Source organism: Jaculus jaculus, chromosome 9 (assembly GCF_020740685.1).
Source record: "Jaculus jaculus isolate mJacJac1 chromosome 9, mJacJac1.mat.Y.cur, whole genome shotgun sequence".
In the NCBI taxonomy this organism is placed as follows: domain Eukaryota; kingdom Metazoa; phylum Chordata; class Mammalia; order Rodentia; family Dipodidae; genus Jaculus; species Jaculus jaculus.
The window spans coordinates 30,950,393-30,967,215 of record NC_059110.1 but is presented as its reverse complement, the minus strand read 5'-3'; the positions used below and the strand labels follow the sequence as shown (position 1 = coordinate 30,967,215).

Sequence of the window (16,823 nt, the reverse complement as noted above, 5' to 3'; positions counted from 1 at the left end):
GTGAAACAGTTTGACGCATCAGCCTGCATCTAAACCTTATTAAATGGAACGCAGTCAAGCAGAACCATTTTGAAAACCTCCCCTCTCCTCTCCTCTCCTCTCCTCTCCTCTCCTCTCCTCTCCTCTCCTCTCCTCTCCTCTCCTCTCCTCTCCTCTCCTCTCCTCTCCTCCTTCCTTCCTTCCTTCCTTCCTTCCTTCCTTCCTTCCTTCCTTCCTTTCTTTCTTTCTCTCTCTCTATCTCTCCCCTCTCACTCTTTTTTCTTTCTTGCTTGCTTAAAAAGCATTGGGAAATTATCTAAAACAAGCATATTAATAACAGTATTTTAAAAATATATTTTATTTATTTGTTTATTTGATACAGAGAAGGAAGCAGAGAGAGAAAGAAAGAGAGAGAGGGGGAGAGAATGGTCATGCCGGGGCCTTCAGCCACTGTAAATGAAATCCAGATGCATGCACCCCCTTGTGCATCTGGCTTATGGGAGTCCTGGAGAATTGAATGGGGATCCTTTGGCTTTGCAGGCAAATGCCTTAACAGCTAAGCCATCTCTCCAGCTCCCAATAACTTAGTTTTAAAAAGAACATTTTTAGGATATTGTACAGTTCTACTATAAATCAACTGTGACATATTTTAGGCAACAATCATTAATAGCTAGCATGATTCTGAAAGAAATTCTGTGGTCGAGCTGGGACCAGTGGCACACGTCCATGGTTCCAGCTGTTGGGCAGGTTGAAGCAGGAGGATTGCTAGAACAGAGGAGTTCTGGGCTAGCTGTGCACTACAGCAAGATCTTGCCTCAAAATTCCTAGCTCAAGGGCTGGAGATATGGCTTAACAGTTAAGGCACTTGTCTGTGAAGCCCATTGACCCAGGTTTGACGCCCCAGTGCGCATGTAAGCCAGATGCACAAGGTAGCACAGTCATCTGGAATTCATTTGCACTAGCTAGAGGCCCTGGCATGCCCATTCTCTCTCTCTCTCTGTCTCTATCTCTCTCATCTTTTCCTCTTTCACTCTCAAATAAATAAATAAAGTTTAAAAAAAATATTAGCTCAAAAGGAGAGTTCCCCCTTTTGGCTCCCTGAACAGCACCATGGCAATTGACAAGAACAAGTGCCTTAGGAAAGGTGGCAAAAAGGGAGCCAAGAAGAAAATGGCTGATTCATTTTCTAAGAAAGATTGGTATGATGGGAAGGCACCGGCTATGTTTAATATTTGAAATATTGGAAAGACGCTAGTCACCAGGACTCAAGGAACCAAAACTGCCTCTGATGGCCTCAAGGGGCGTGTCTTTGAAGCAAGCCTTGCTGACCTGCAGAATGACGAAGCTGTCTTCAGGAAGTTCAAGCTCATCACTGAAGATGTTCAGGGCAAAAACTGTCTGACTAACTTCCATGGTATGGGTCTCACCCAGGACAAAATGTGCTCCATGGTCAAAAAGTGGCAGACCATGATTGAAGCTCACGTCGATGTCAAGACAACAGGTGCCTATTTGCTTCATCTGTTCTGTGTGGGTTTTACTAAAAATAAATAAATAAATAAAAATTTTTAAAAAGCAGCAACCAGATCCATAAGACAGCCTGTGCAGCACCAACAGGTCCGCCAGATCCAGAAGAAGATGGAAATCATGACCCGAGTGGTGGAGACAAATGACCTGAAAGAAGTGGTTAGTAAATTGATTCCAGGCAGCATTGGGAAAGCATAGGAAAGGCCTGCCAGTCTACCTATCCTCTCCATGATGCCTTCGTTAGAAAAGTGAACATGCCGAAGAAGCCCAAATGCGAATCGGGAAAGCTCACAGTGCTGCATGGTGAAGGCAGAAGCTCTGGAAAAGCTACTGGTGACAAGACAGGTGCTAAAGTCGGGCAAAATGATGGGTACGAGCCACCAATCCAAAGTCTGTTTACAATTCAAATTTAAAAGTTGTTTTTTATTTATTTATGAGCAGAAAGAGGGAGAGAGAGAGAGAGAGAGAGAGAGAGACAGACAGACAGACAGACAGACAGACACAGAGAGAAGGGGCACGCCAGGGCCTCCAACCACTGGAAACAAACTCCAGACACATGTGCCCCTTGTGTATCTGCCTTATGTGGGTTCTGGGGCATTGAACCTGAGTCCTTTGGCTTTGCAGGCAAATGCCTTAACTGTTAATCCATCTCTCCAATGTCTAAAATTCAGATTTTTTTAAAATATTTTTTTTTTAATTTTTTTTTTTTTATTTATTTGAGAGTGACAGACACAGAGAGAAAGACAGATAGAGGGAGAGAGAGAGAATGGGCGTGCCAGGGCTTCCAGCCTCTGCAAATGAACTCCAGACGCATGCGCCCCCTTGTGCATCTGGCTAACGTGGGACCTGGGGAACCGAGCCTCGAACCGGGGTCCTTAGGCTTCATAGGCAAGCGCTTAACCGCTAAGCCATCCCTCCAGCCCTAAAATTCAGATTTTTAATAATGACTAATAAAAGGTCCTATTTGTGAAAAAAGGGATTCCATTTACTATACTATTTTACTGAGTGTATTTCAGAAATATCTTCAGTCATAAAGATGAAAACAATAATTTTCCACTATGGCCAGAAAATTTAATTAGTCACTGAACCCCAGTTACTTATGGAACATAGAAAACTCAACTTATCAACTTGTAACCGTGCCATGAGTACTAAGTACTATTGATAGAATTAATTTTATATAAATCAGAAAATACAGACGTCTTTATCCTGGGTTTTTATTTCCATGTCCCAAAAATATTAAGTGGAATATTCTAGAAAGAAAGGGAGAACATGTTTACAGAACCACAGTAGTACATTGTATGTAATCATCCTACTTTATTATCACTGATGTTAATCTCCTACCAAGCCTGACTCATCCCTTAACCTTTATCACGTGTGCATTTTTTAGGTGAAAACAGAAAACACAGTGTATATAGGGTCAGTGCTAACCACTGTTTGGAGGGGTGGTTGAGAATATGTTCTTTACTGGTAAGGAGGGACGGCTTCATAGTTCTAAAATTCCAAGATCTGAATCTTTATCTCTTTTATTTATTTGCAAAGGCAGAGCGAGAGAGAATATGAATGGGCACGTCAGGGCCTCTTGACCTGCAAATGAAGTCCAGATACATGCACCACTTTGTGCATCTGGCTTTATGTGGGTACGGAGGAATTGAACTCAGGGCATCAGACTTTGCAAGCAAGTGCCTTTGACCTCTGAGCCATCTCTCCAGTCCTGTTTATTTCTGAGATAGGGTCCCAGGAAGCCTAGGCTTACCTACAACCTAATACATCATTGAGGATGATCTTAAGCTCCTTATTCTCCTGCCTGTACTTCCCCACTGTTGGGATTTAGTTTTGCTTTGCTTTTTTTTTCAGTTTTGAGAAAAGATCTCACCCTGGCTGGCCTGGAACACGATTTAGCCCAGGCTTGCCTCAAATTCTTAGCAATCCTCTTGCTTTAGCCTCTTTTTTGTTTACTTGAGAACTTTAATACATGGACACACTATAATTTGATCATATTCTGATCTTATTACCCTCCCGCCCCCAGACTCCCGTTCCACTGAGGACCATTACCTTTCCCAATAGTCCTGCTTCCGTTTTGACATCTCGTCCTTTTGTCCTCCTCCATGCTCCATGCTGAGGTGTCGATGGGCTCAGTACAGCGCATGTGGGGGTGACAACAACCACTGAGAGAACAGGTTCTTATTCAGAGGACAGCGCCCTAAAGCAGTCCTTTCCCCCCCCCCCCCCCGTGACTCTCATGTTCTTTCGCTCCCTCTTCTGCAATGTTCCCTAAGCTCGGATAGTCATGATTCAAGATGTCTTGAGTGCTGGGATTATGCACATGTCCTTCTTACACCCGGCTCAGTGTTCTGACGCCCCACACTCTCTGCAGATGTATAAGAGGATGTATAAGGAGAAAGTTCAGTGTCTTTGGAAGCTTTCCAGCAATATGCGGGCAGTCACGCTTCTGAGTTGGAGAGATAGTGAAGGGCAATGCCGTGGGCTCCTTTGTTGGGGGCACCTCTTCGTTCACCTCTTGCCAGCTGGCTGCCCTTGGGCAAATCTCTTCTCTCTTCCATTTCTTGTGAAAATGACAAGATGAGTGCCATGGTCACACATGTACAGTGACCTAGGCAATGAACACAGGTACGAGGCATGCCACAAAGCCTGGCTTTCAGGAGGCACTGAGCAAGTCTGAGCTGTGAGAGTCCATTCCCATCGTCACCCATAAAATGAAGTCGTAATTCTGTGGGCTTCTCGATTTAAGGGAAGCCATGAGTATTTACAGGAAGACCTGATATTAGCAACACGCAATTCAAAAAAAACTAAGAATATCAGTCTCTCCCAGGGCTATGCCTTTTGCTGGAGGTCAAGGAGACTTCAGAGAGTGTTAGGAGCTTCGGTTGTCAGCTCTCTTAGGCTCCCTGCAGCCTGTGACCAGCCTCTGCCTGTGGGTACTCCCGGGGCAGCCAAGGGAGAAGGGAGAAGCCTGAGCTGAGTGGAATCAGATATATATGTATATGTGTGTGTGTGTGTGTGTGCATTTCTTCTTTCCTGGTTAGAGTGACAGTGATGACTGAGCATCTGGCAGCAAGGGGCGAGGTTCTCAGAGCCGGCGGGCGTCCAGTATCTGGACTTGAGCCTGGCCATCTTCACGACGAGGGAAGCCAGCATGGGGACTTCCCCCTGCAGCGCAGCCCTGAGGATCCGCAAGGCCTCCAGCAGGGCTGCCTGACTCCTCTGTCCCAGCCGACCGTGCCCCAGCCCTGAACTCCCAAACCAGCAGGGATTGCTGCTTGTGGCAGGGTTCCTCAGGGCCCCACTTCCCCAGCCTCCCCAAACACCTTCGTGTTAGAGGATGGGCAAGTCTGCCAGCTGCTTAGGCCTGCACTTTCTCTCTCTCTTACTTTCTCTCTCCCTCAGCAATATGTGTTCTTCTGCTTTGTTTTAGGCCCTTAGAGCCCATCTCCCTCTAAGATACCACCATTCCTACTGCGCCCAATTTCTTTATTCAAATCTTTTTCTAAGCTCCCTGTATACCCGCACCCTCCTTACCCCTCTTACTGCGTTTTGTTTCTCACACTATTTCTTAGCATTCAATGTATATTTTATTCGTGTATCTGTTTACTGTGTGTCTTTCTCCCCATATGAACACATGCTTACAGAGGCAGGGACTGCCTGCTTCCTGCTGTATCTGTGCGGTCTACCATGATGTCTAGTCCATAGTAAGTACTCACATGTTGAATAATGAGTGAAGCGACATGGACATATATCCCATTATACACCCTGAAAGGTTATAAGTAGCCTACTTATATATCAGCCACCCACGGAATTACTAGGAAGGCAGAAATCTTAACAGAAATCAGTCAGAAGCCCTGGAATGATAGATCTCATGAACTTTCTTCATTTTAATGAAGAAGAAAAGCGACCTGTAAAGATTTCCTAGACTCTGATTGCGGCTTTCATAAACTCAGCCAGAGATGTCTGTGGCATGATTTAAGGGATATATTATGGGACCACTTGCTCAACCAAACCAATTATTTTCTTTGATTTAGCTTCATAATATCCAAACATCTCAGTATTTATTCTACACACACACGGCAGGCAGCAAGAGACAAGTCAAAGTCCTACCCTGGAGGAAATCATGTTTTAGAGGCGACCAGTGTGAAAGAAAGAAACATGCTTATAGCTTATAGCATGTGTAAGGTGGTAAGAAGTGCTGGGAGGAAAATTAAAATCGGGAAAGGAGGTACAGGTGGGCACGTGTAGTTTGTTCAACAGGACAGGTGGGGAAGTCAATGCTAAGATGGTGCCATTTAACCCGAGGCCTGAAGGAACTGGGGGAGGTAGTCACACAAACAGTGTTCACGCTACTTTGAAGGCACACTGTTGTGGTCAGGTTCTCATTGCTGGTAGAAACCACCCAACCAAGAGCAGCTTATGGGAAAAAGAGGTCTATTTTGGCTTACAGCCTCAAGGGGAAGCTCCATGATGTCAGGGGAAATGATGGCATGAGCAGAGGGTGGACATCACCCCATGGCCCACATAAGGTGGACAACAGGAACAGGAGAGTGTGCCAAACACTGGCATGGGGAAACTGGCTATTACACCCCTAACCCCGCCCCCAACAATACACTCCCTCCAGGAGGCGTTAATTTCCAATTGCCATCAGCTGGGGAACCTAACCTCCAGAACACCTAAGTTTATGGGGGACACCTGAATCAAACCACCACTTATGCCAAGCAAAGATGACCCCTGACTGTAGTTTATGTACCTGTTGCACTCTTGAAGTTTGTGTTTTAACCTAAATTCCACACACAGTGTTCTATTCTACACCACAATGCAGATGTTTTACTTTAAAAATAATCTGTGATGTCTATATATAAGCTGTACAACCTCAAGTACCTTTCTATTTGTTACAGGACCAGATTCTAATAAGTAAGCTTTTTCCCCATGTGTCTATATTATGTGTGGTGGGTGTGCACATCTATCCCAATGTGTGTGTGCACGTGCACAGATACCATAGAGGACCATCAGAAATCTTCCTCTACTGCTCATCCATTCGTGTCCTTGAGACATGGGTCTCTCGTTGTACCTGCCACTGCTGTTTTGCAGATTGGCTGACCAGTGAGCCCCAGCGATTCTCTGGTCTCTGCTTTCCACAGGGCTGGAGTTCTAGACATGCGTGGCCACATCTTACTGTTTGTGCGGGTGCTGGGGAACCAAATTCAGGGCAAATCAAGCCTTGTCAGGCCCCCCCATGCTTATGCAGCAAGCACTCTTACTTTACTTGACTTTGTTTTTCTAGCAACACTTCCTCCCATAAAGTGGAAGGCCAAGTAGAAAAGGTAGTTTTGCGACAGAGCAAAAGGTGGGTTGGTTAACTCAAAGCTGGTCATCACAGAAGGGAGATAGGATAATGGAAAAATAACTAGCTGGTTAACATCAGATTACTGCAGTTACCTTGTCGTAAGGATTTTTAAAATGTAAAAATGTTGGGCTGGAGAGATGGCTTAGCGGTTAAGCGCTTGCCTGTGAAGCCTAAGGACCCCGGTTCGAGGCTCAGTTCCCCAGGTCCCACGTTAGCCAGATGCACAAGGGGGCGCACGCGTCTGGAGTTTGTTTGCAGAGGCTGGAAGCCCTGGCGCGCCCATTCTCTCTCTCTCCCTCTATCTGTCTTTCTCTCTGTGTCTGTCGCTCTCAAATAAATAAATAAATAATTTTTTAAAAAAAATGTAAAAATGTAAAATTGCACCACAGTCAACAGTCCAACAGCCAGTGGTGGCACATTTTGTTGTTGTGGTTGTTGAAATGGAAAGGCAAATTTGAAGAAACATACGTCAATATATATGGAGAGAGACAGAGCTATATAGATTTTATCTCCCCACTTTACCTCCTGCTTATAAATGTTGGATTTTGGTTTAAAATGTTCTAGCTTATTAGAAGGAACCCTGGTTTCAGTTATACTCATATGAAGTCAAATAAGTCAGTTTTCAGGGTGTTTGGGTTTTTTCTCCTTGTTCTGATTGGTCTAGTGCATATGTAATCCATAGCTGTTTCATATAAAAAAAATGTGTAGAAACTCTAACTGTTGTCACTTTTTTTTTTCATGTAGCAATTGTACAATTTTAACCAAGCTTTGTAGCTCAGGCTGGTCTGGCACTCACTTTGCAACCCAAATTAGTTTTAAACTCATAGCAATCCTTCTGCCTTGGCCTCCCAAATGTTGAGGCTTACAGGCATGAGTCAGCAATATCTGGGTGACATTTTGATTTGTTCCTGTTTTAGTGAGCATGGGAGACCAAGGTTTTTGTTTTTTTTAAATAGAATGTTCTTTTAAAAAAATATTTATTTATTTATTTGATTGAGAGAAAGGCAGATAGAGAAAGAGAATGGGTGCACAGGGCCATAAGATGCTGCAAACAAACTCCAGATGCATGTGCCAACTTGTGCATCTGGCTTTACATGGGTCCTGGGGAATTGAACCTGGGTGCTTTGGCTTTGCAGGTGAGCATCTTAACTGCTAAGCCATCTGCCACCCAAACCTAAGTTTTTTGAGTCACTTCATATCTGAATTTGGGGAAATGTTTAAGAAAAAAAAAGTCCTCTGTTTGCAAGGATCCTAAAAGGTTCAAGAAAGTGCAAAAGCAGCCATTCCAAAGCACTTTCTAAATTTGCATGGAAGAAATCAAAGTGGGATACACTTAGCATAACTTGGCAGAATTTGTTTCTCAAGTTTTCTTTCTTTCTGAGGTAGAGTCTCACGCTAGGCCAGGCTGACCTAGAACTCACTGGGTAGTCCCAGACTGTACTCTGACTCACAGTGATTTTCCTACATCTGCCTCCTGCGTGCTTGGATTTAAGGTGTATGCCTGGCTCAATTTTCTTTTTTTCTTTTTTAATTCACTGTGTTAGATGGGTAGCATGTATCGAGATTTTGATGAGATCTACAAACTTCTAGATGGGATGATCTCTGTGACCAGTGATCCTACAGATAGAGTGAACAGATCAGCTGAGAAGTGGCCCAGACTCTGCCTTACATTAGATTCAGTTCATGTGACCAACACACAGAAGGTCAGCAAAATAGCATGAATCAGCATGTGCTGCAAGATAGTGTGACATTTCTGAATGTCTAAGCAATGACAGCCCATTCATTTGTTTTCTCCTTTTTGGATTCAACTAGACAAGGTTTGCTTCATTCTTATTTAGAGCAGCTGACTAGATCCAATAGTTGTAGTATTTCCTTATGCCAGTATTAGGTCGTATTTGTTTGCTGAAAAGGATGCTGGTAATTCAATCCAGTGTCTAACACACACCTCACACTAATAAGGCAGGAGAACTGCAAAGGCAGCTGTTTGGTGGCTGCTGTCATCCTGTTCAAGTTTGACATTTCCAAGGTAGGATTTGATTACAGCTAGCAATTTGGGATTATGGGCAAGGATGTGCAGTGCAGAGACTGGGAAATATTAAGAGACTAAAATAACCACACAGGAGGCTGTCTGTATTACATTCCCATTTCAGGCTATGGGAAGTCGGCCACAGCCCTGATAAAACGGCATCCTTGTCCCCGGGACACGACCTAGTCAACACTGAGAAGAGTTCTTCAGAGCACAGGTGTCAACCTGTGAGGTTCCTCTGAAGTACCCAACATCTCAAGTCAATTACCAGAAATTCTGTGAGAAAACAAAATGGGACATTCTAAGCCTAGAAATGCTTATGTATGAATCATTTGGAGAAATTTGGGGTCCAGTCATTTGTCTTCTCCTACAACTCAGCTTGAGACCATTCTAGAAGTTTCTCACAGTTGAACACACTAATCAATTTTTCATTCTGTTTTCATAATTTCTTTCTTCTTGCATGGATTTCTTTCTCTGTTCTTTTTCTTATGATTTATAATTTAATTGATTGTTGGTAGCTGTGTTCTTTCAGGCATTCTAAGTTTCAAGTTTCTCTTATGAAGATTTAATATGTAGGGCTAGAGAAATAGCTTAGTGGTTAAGGTGCTTACCTACAAAGCCAATGGACCCAGGTTCGATTCCCCAAAACCCACATAAGCCATATGCACAAGGGGGCACACATATCTGGAGATTGTTTGCAGCAGCTGGAGGCCCTGGTGTACCCTCCTCACCTACTTATTTCTCAAATAAAGAAAAAAATTTAAAAAGATAGTTTCTTTAAAAAGGTTTAATATGTAGAAAGTTAAGCAATAAAATAGTACAAGAATAAGTTATAAACCATATATAATCTCAATTAATCTTGAGCACAGCAGTGACATCCAGCCCTCTTCCTCTGATTCTTATACTGTGAACTGCATATGGTGCTAGTTTTCCATGCAATGTCTTTAGAGATGAAAAAGTCAAAGTAGAGAGGCAGTTGGGAAACATTTGGATATAAAGGGGTGAAGAATAGCTGCTGAGCCATTCATTTCTACTATCTTGCATTGGATAAGAAAGTCTTCAGACCTTCATTTGCTCATAGGCAATATAAGTTTAAGTTTAACCCACACTTTCCCCAACTCTCACAGTTACTTTAAGACTCAATTCATGCAATATGTATGAAAACCTCTTCTTGTTTACCAAGCGAAAAATAAATATTTGAAATTTTTTTCTGTGCTTCACCTTTTCTTTTCAAAAATATTTTTATTTGTTATTTATTTTCAAGGAGAGAGAGAGAGAGAATAAATGGAGCCAACAGTATCTCTTGCCACTGCAGCTGAACTCCAGATATATGTGCCATTCAGTGCATCTGGCTTTACCTGGGTACTGGAGAATTGAACCCGAGCTGTCAGGCCTTAAAAGTAGCCACTGAGAATTGACTTCAAAAGAAGCCTCAGTCTATTGAAGAGCAAAGATGAACATTTTTAGAGCCATAGGAGCCTGATCTCCGAGTCAAGAGGAAGACACATCCTATAGAATAATTATAGGCATATATATAAGTAATTATAGGCATATATATAAATAAAAAAATAAATAAAGGCAGCTTGTTTATTATTGATTTTGTTAGTTGTTTTTTTTTTATAATCATACTAAGGATTGAACTCAGGGCCTTGTACATGCTAGGCAAGCATTCCACCACTGAGTCATGTTCCCAGTTAATTTTAAAAGTTTATCTTTTTTTAAAATTTTTTTTGTTTATTTTTATTTATTTATTTGAGAGTGACAGGCAGAGAGAGAAAGAGGGAGAAAGAGAGAGAGAATGGGCACACCAGGGCTTCCAGCCACTGCAAACGAACTCCAGATGTGTGTGCCCCCTTGTGCCTCTGGCTAACATGGGTCTTGGGGAATCGAGCCTCGAACCGGGGTCCTTAGGCTTCACAGGCAAGCGCTTAACCGCTAAGCCATCTCTCCAGCCCTAAAAGTTTTTCTTACAGTGAAGTCTGAGGACAACTTGCCCTCAGATCACATAGCTGGTTATGCACAGTTCTGACTCCCATGCATGCTTTACCCCACAGAAGCAGAAGCTTCATCCAGGGTTGGACCCAGGAATCTGTTTTTCTCACAAAACACTTGAGTTGATGCAGATATGCCACTAATCCAGGAACCCAGGACTTACTGGCTGAAGTTTATGACTTGTAAGAGGGAATTTGTTCTTTATTTCTTCCCAGCAGTAACAGAATTTCTATATCAAGAGTCTATTAGAAACAGATACAGAGGCTTATGAAAAGCCAAGGCAGCCCTGGGCTGGTGTGCAAAATTTGCCTCTGCATTTTTTTAAAGCACTTTGAAGCAATATTTTCTCAGCTTTCTTTAATTGGATGGGGCATTCACAAGAGGGGTTTGGAAAATGCATTCCATTCTGATGTTGTTTCTGGTCTGTACTCAAGAAATAATCTTGTATGCAGGAAAATTGTTCACCTACTGCCGCTCTCCAAATTAAGTGGGCGCTTCAACTCATTTTAAATAATTATTCTAAAATCTCAAGGTGCTATCAGTCAGTGCTATCTGCTGAAATAAAAAGATAAATATTTTGTCTTTGGTGTTCAAAGAATATAGAATAACATAATGTAACTTCAGAAGCTAAAGCATCATATCAGTTAGCTTCATAGGAACTCAGAACTGAGGCCAACTGTTACCAATTCAACGTACGCTCACTGCACAAAACCCTTGTCGTTGGCTCTGGTCTAGGGCTATATAAATAAAAACAAACGTTTCCTAGCACTTGTGTTCTCTACAGGGAGGCAGAAAATGCTGAGGCATTTGATATTTTTAATATTTTATAAGACAGCACTTTGAAGTTGAAATGAATGAGGAAAAAATGTTTCATTTTGAATACTCAGTGCTGAATTTCAAAATTCAAAACACTGCAAAATTACAAAACCAATTCACTTTTAAACACATGCATTTATGGTCCCTTTTGCACACCGGTCAACAGCTAAAGTTATAATTGATTTATTTCCCAGAGGCACCATCCTGTCCCCTTTGCCATTCCTGACCTTGTTTCACAGTTGTGCTTTATGAAACGATGCTCAGAGAAGGTAGCGAACCAGTAGAGTCATTTTCTGTTCCCTTTTAACATGCTTGACTCAGGTACCCAAACCAGTCTGAACCAGCCAGAGCATGAGATGTGCGTTCTGGACTCTAGTGGCGTCTATGGATATTCAGACAGCTTTCAAGACCGGAAACTAATACCTAAATGTAGCAGCCAAAATGACATCCTTTTTTTTTTCTTTGTGGTGTTATTCTTACTTAGAATTGTAGTGACAAGTGAAAGTTCTTTTCTCTTTCTTTCTTTCTTTCTTTCTTTCTTTCTTTCTTTCTTTCTTTCTTTCTTTCTTTCTTTTTTTTTTAGGAACATATAGCACGTCTGTGCCTATGAAGTCCCTGATCTTTGTTCCTTGGGAAGAAACATGCAAAAACCAACAATAACAGCAATAAGAGTTTTAAAAACATAGAATAGAACAATTTGCTGATATCTCGATATTTTGCTTTTATAATTGACATCATTCCAGACCAAGGTGGGGAGCGATGATTTTTTTTTTCCAGACACATCTGCTGACAAAGCAGTTACTCTTGGGGTCAGAGTTAGTTTGGTAGGGGGCAAAGTGGGTTTGCTTTAGCTTGTCATATTCATGTTTGTGATTGTGCAAAATATTTCCCTAGGGAAAGATGCATGCTAAGTTTAAACTTCACAGGGGTGAACTAATCAAAACCGCAAACCAGACCCACTGGCAGTGTTGAGTATCCATTCCACTATTTATAGGGAGCCCATTCTTACTGTATTCATGTTATGACTGAGTAAGGCTATAGAGATATCAGAAGCAAGCATGGCACAAATTATGGAGAAGTGGTGTCTCATCATAATTGAATATGATCTAGATGGAATAAATCAAGGAAGAAGGGCTGGAGAGATGGCTTAGTGGTTAAGCGCTTGCCTGTGAAGCCTAAGGACCCCGGTTCAAGGCTCGATTCCTCAGGGCCCACGTTAGCCAGATGCATAAGGGGGCACATGCGTCTGGAGTTCGTTTGCAGTGGCTGGAGGCCCTGGCACACCCATTCTCTCTCTCTCTTTCTCTGTCTGTCACTCTCAAATAAATAAATAAAAAATAAACAAAAAAAAAATCAGGGAAGAAATTCCTCAATTTCTAATGACCTTAGGACATCAGGTTTAATACTGGTTAAATAACAAGCTATTTGCGAAAGAAGCCACCGAGCACTTAAGAGAGCTACAGGAAAACCCACTGATTCTGGGAATGCTTGCAGGTGGCAGAAGCATGGGAAGTTGGTTTTGAAAGCCGGATGACATATTTGAACAGCCAGTGTTCCCGTCTTTAGCTTCTTGGCAGGAGCACTTGCTGAGCATGCACATAGCCTAGACGGGTGATAGCAAACAACTTTCGGGCAAGCAGCACTGTTTACAGCTGGCCGGCGGATTGCTCCTTCTGAGGGTACACAGTATAGGCCGTGCCAAGGCAGCGGGGCACAGTGATAAGCATGAGCATAGTGGGTGTTTTGGGGATTGCCATCATTGTGGATAATTTGTTTTTGTTTTTTTTGTTTGTTTGTTTGTTTGTTTTTCAAGGCAGGGTCTCACTCTGGCTCAGGCTGACCTGGAATTCACTATGTAGTCTCAGGGTGGCCTAGAACTCACGGCGATCCTCCTACCTCTGCCTCCCGAGTGCTGAGATTAAAGGCATGCGCCACCACGCCCCGCGATAATTTGTTTTTAATATGAAAGAATTTTGGAGGGAGAACGGGGTTGGATTTTCACCTGAGACCCTGTGATTGGTAAATGGCTCCCTAACCATAACAATCTGCCTTTCGCTAAGGTCCCTCCAAAATGTCAACCAGGATAAAATTCTAATTTACCAAAGGTTTCCATAGAGTGCTCATCTTCTACTGGACTTACCAGTGTCCTGAATCTGCCTGGCCAACACTCTACCTTCAAACACTGTCTTTTAGAGGCAAGATGCCATTCACCCTAAAAGAGGGCAGCTAAGAGGAAGAGCTTTCTGGACAGCTGGGACACTCCCCTGCCTTGGAATTATTTCTTAGGGCCTAGAAACCTGCATCAGAATCTTTCTTGTTTCCTAATCTTTCCTTTCTCCCTCCCTTCCTCTTCCTTCATTTTCTTTCTTTTTCCTCCCTCTCTTCTTTTCTCTTACTTTTTATTTTTCTTCTTGTGTCTACTAAAATCACTGTTTCCCTTAGCCATCTAGTTGTGAGTTACTTTGGCTATGGAACGTGCTTTGGGGCCTCTGCTATTTCAAACCTATGCTTTTGTTTATACATGTGCAGGAGTCCCAGGAACTGAGGAACCAGAACAATTTGTGTGCTTTTCCACAATATATCTGATATATATGATGTGTCTTCCACATGCGAATACACCAAGTTTCCATTAAACAAGGAGCCTTATCCAGTCTGCACTGCTTAGCGTGTGTCAGACTCTGGAAGATGTAAGTCTCGTCTAAAGTTAAAAAAAAAAGAAGTCTCCCATTATTTAAGATAAAAAACTTGGACACAGAAAATCATTTCCCATGCAGTCATGAACGTCTGCGAAAGGCTCTTCAGCATCTCAGTTTTAGGAATTAACAGGGTTTCTTGCCTCTCTCACTGTTCACTGTCCTGGCTTGGTGCCTGCGATGTTTTCATTCGCTCAGTCAGTTCAAGTCAGGAGCAAGGAGCGCTCTGCAACTCTGCCAAGCAGATAATCCCCAGTGATCCGTCAGCAGTTCCATCTCCCAAAGTCAGACTGACCTTCCGAAGCGGAGGTTGCTTTCAGTTGGTGCAGAACCACCTTGCAGATGGAAGAAGCCCCATTTAGGGTATCCTCCTCCTCTTCCTCACCATTGCCTGCAGTTCTTAGCCTTTCTTTTGCAATGTGGATAGTATGAATTTGTGACTTTTCGAAGTGGCATTTACTTCCTCAATCTGTTGGTTAGGGCAAAATTTGCATAATTCTATTAAAAGGTTTAGACCTCAGAGCTGAGAACTATTTGAGAAAATGTGATTTGGGAGAAAGAAGTCTTATCTTTTGGTCCAGAAGGAACTTTCTGGAACTAAGCTTGTTAACGTCAGGATTGCCTGCTAAACAGCAAGCATGAATACATAGACAAAAGGGTGGCTTTTATCTCCTCTTTCAGTCCACAGGGGTTTGACGGTGAAGGATGAGAAGGTTTTTCTGTCACTTCCACTGCATTACAAATGTGGAAACTGGAGTCCTGGTACAGTGATGGAAACAGGTGCATTTCTGTAGATTCTACAGAAAGACTCATTGGCTCCTTTCAATTGAGGACAGTTCATTTTGGTGTCACTATGGAACCCGAGGAGCTCTTCCCCAGATCAAATGTGGGGTCCTGTCATCATGTCTATTTTCATCAGATGATTTGTCTGCCATTCACAGGATGACAGCCAGTTTGGCATACGTTTCTCATATTCAGTTTCTAAGATGGTACTTATTGAACCAGACACCTTCAGCTATGCTGATGTTACCAAACCAATTGCAATGAAAATGTCCCCTAGGTGTCACGTAGGGATTAATGGAGATTAAGTTGCTCCAGAAGCCAAGGACTTTGTGTACAGACGACAGCAAGCTATCCAGGAAGTGTGTGAAGACTTCTGCAAACAACCTGCAATCCAGAACCATCCTGAGCCTCAAAGTCTCCCACCTTTCTTAAGACTTCCACACAGAACCAGCTGAGGCCTACGTCCCTGCCCTGACTTGTGACTTCATTTTCATTCCTGAGTCGCCTGAACTGTCCTCAAGGCTAGACGTGTAGAGGCTGCTAAGCACCTAAGTACATAAATAACAGTACACTTTTATCTCTGAAGTAACATAAAATTTATAAATATTCTGAGAGCAGAAATAGATTTTTTCCCCTAGATGATTCATTGATTGTAAAAGTTTGGTGAATTTATCGCAGTGGAAATTTTCTGATCTACGTTTATGTACCTGTGCCCATAGCATTCTCCCACAGGACTGCCACGACAATGCCCAGTGGCTATTTTCTCCCAGCCATCTTCTCTGTCTTCTGCCATGCAAAATGACTCATACTGGTTCTTCAGTACTTAAGATTTTACTGGTCTTCCCTGTACTACACGTCAAATTTCTAGCTTTCTCTAGATGGTTCTGTGATTTTCCTCACCCTATAGCCCTTACTTTACAGTGCCCTTTTCTGATAATGGACCTTTCTTTCCATGCTTTCCATTTATCAGATATCTGACCCCAAGTCACCTAAATAAATCCTCAATTTACTCAGTTCCTGAATATCTAAATAAATAAAGGACACTTCAGAACTGTTTTTACATGGCTACAAAGTAAATTTAGAGAAATTTATTCATACATTTATTCATATGTATATATAAATGCCTGTTAGTAGGGCTGGAGAGATGGTCTAGTGGTTAAGGCACTTGTCAGCAAAGCCAAAGGACTCAGGTTGGATTGCCCGGTACCCATGTAAAGCCAGATGCACAAGGTAGTGCTCATGTCTAGAGTTTATTGGCAGTGGCTAGAGGCCCTGGCATTCCCATTCTCTCTCTCTAACTGCCTCTCTATCTTTCTCTCTCAAATAAATAGATAAATCAATCCACATACCTGTGCTGCAAGGTCACTGAGAAAGCCTAGTGGAGCTGAGCTGAAAACCTCCTCCATGTAGGTCAGTTGACAGAAAGCTGGAAAAAGCTATGCTGTATGCAGTTCAGTGGGAAAGAGAGAAATCACCAGTGGAGATACTCAACAGTGGACACTGTAAGCCTTAAATTTGGTCAGCTAGGCCAAATGAGCCAAGGGGTACAATAATGGCATGTCTATTATGGGGGAAACCAACCACTCTCTAATTGGACTAGAGGTCTGCTCCATGGGAGGGAATACATGCCTGATACTGAAAACCTACAACAGGGGTA

The 16,823-nt window shown here is 42.6% G+C and overlaps 1 pseudogene; it reads left to right on the top strand.

Moving 5' to 3' along the window:
- Window positions 1-1,089: 1,089 nt before the first annotated feature.
- Window positions 1,090-1,916, top strand: LOC101601379 (annotated as a pseudogene).
- The last annotated feature ends 14,907 nt before the right edge of the window (window positions 1,917-16,823 follow it).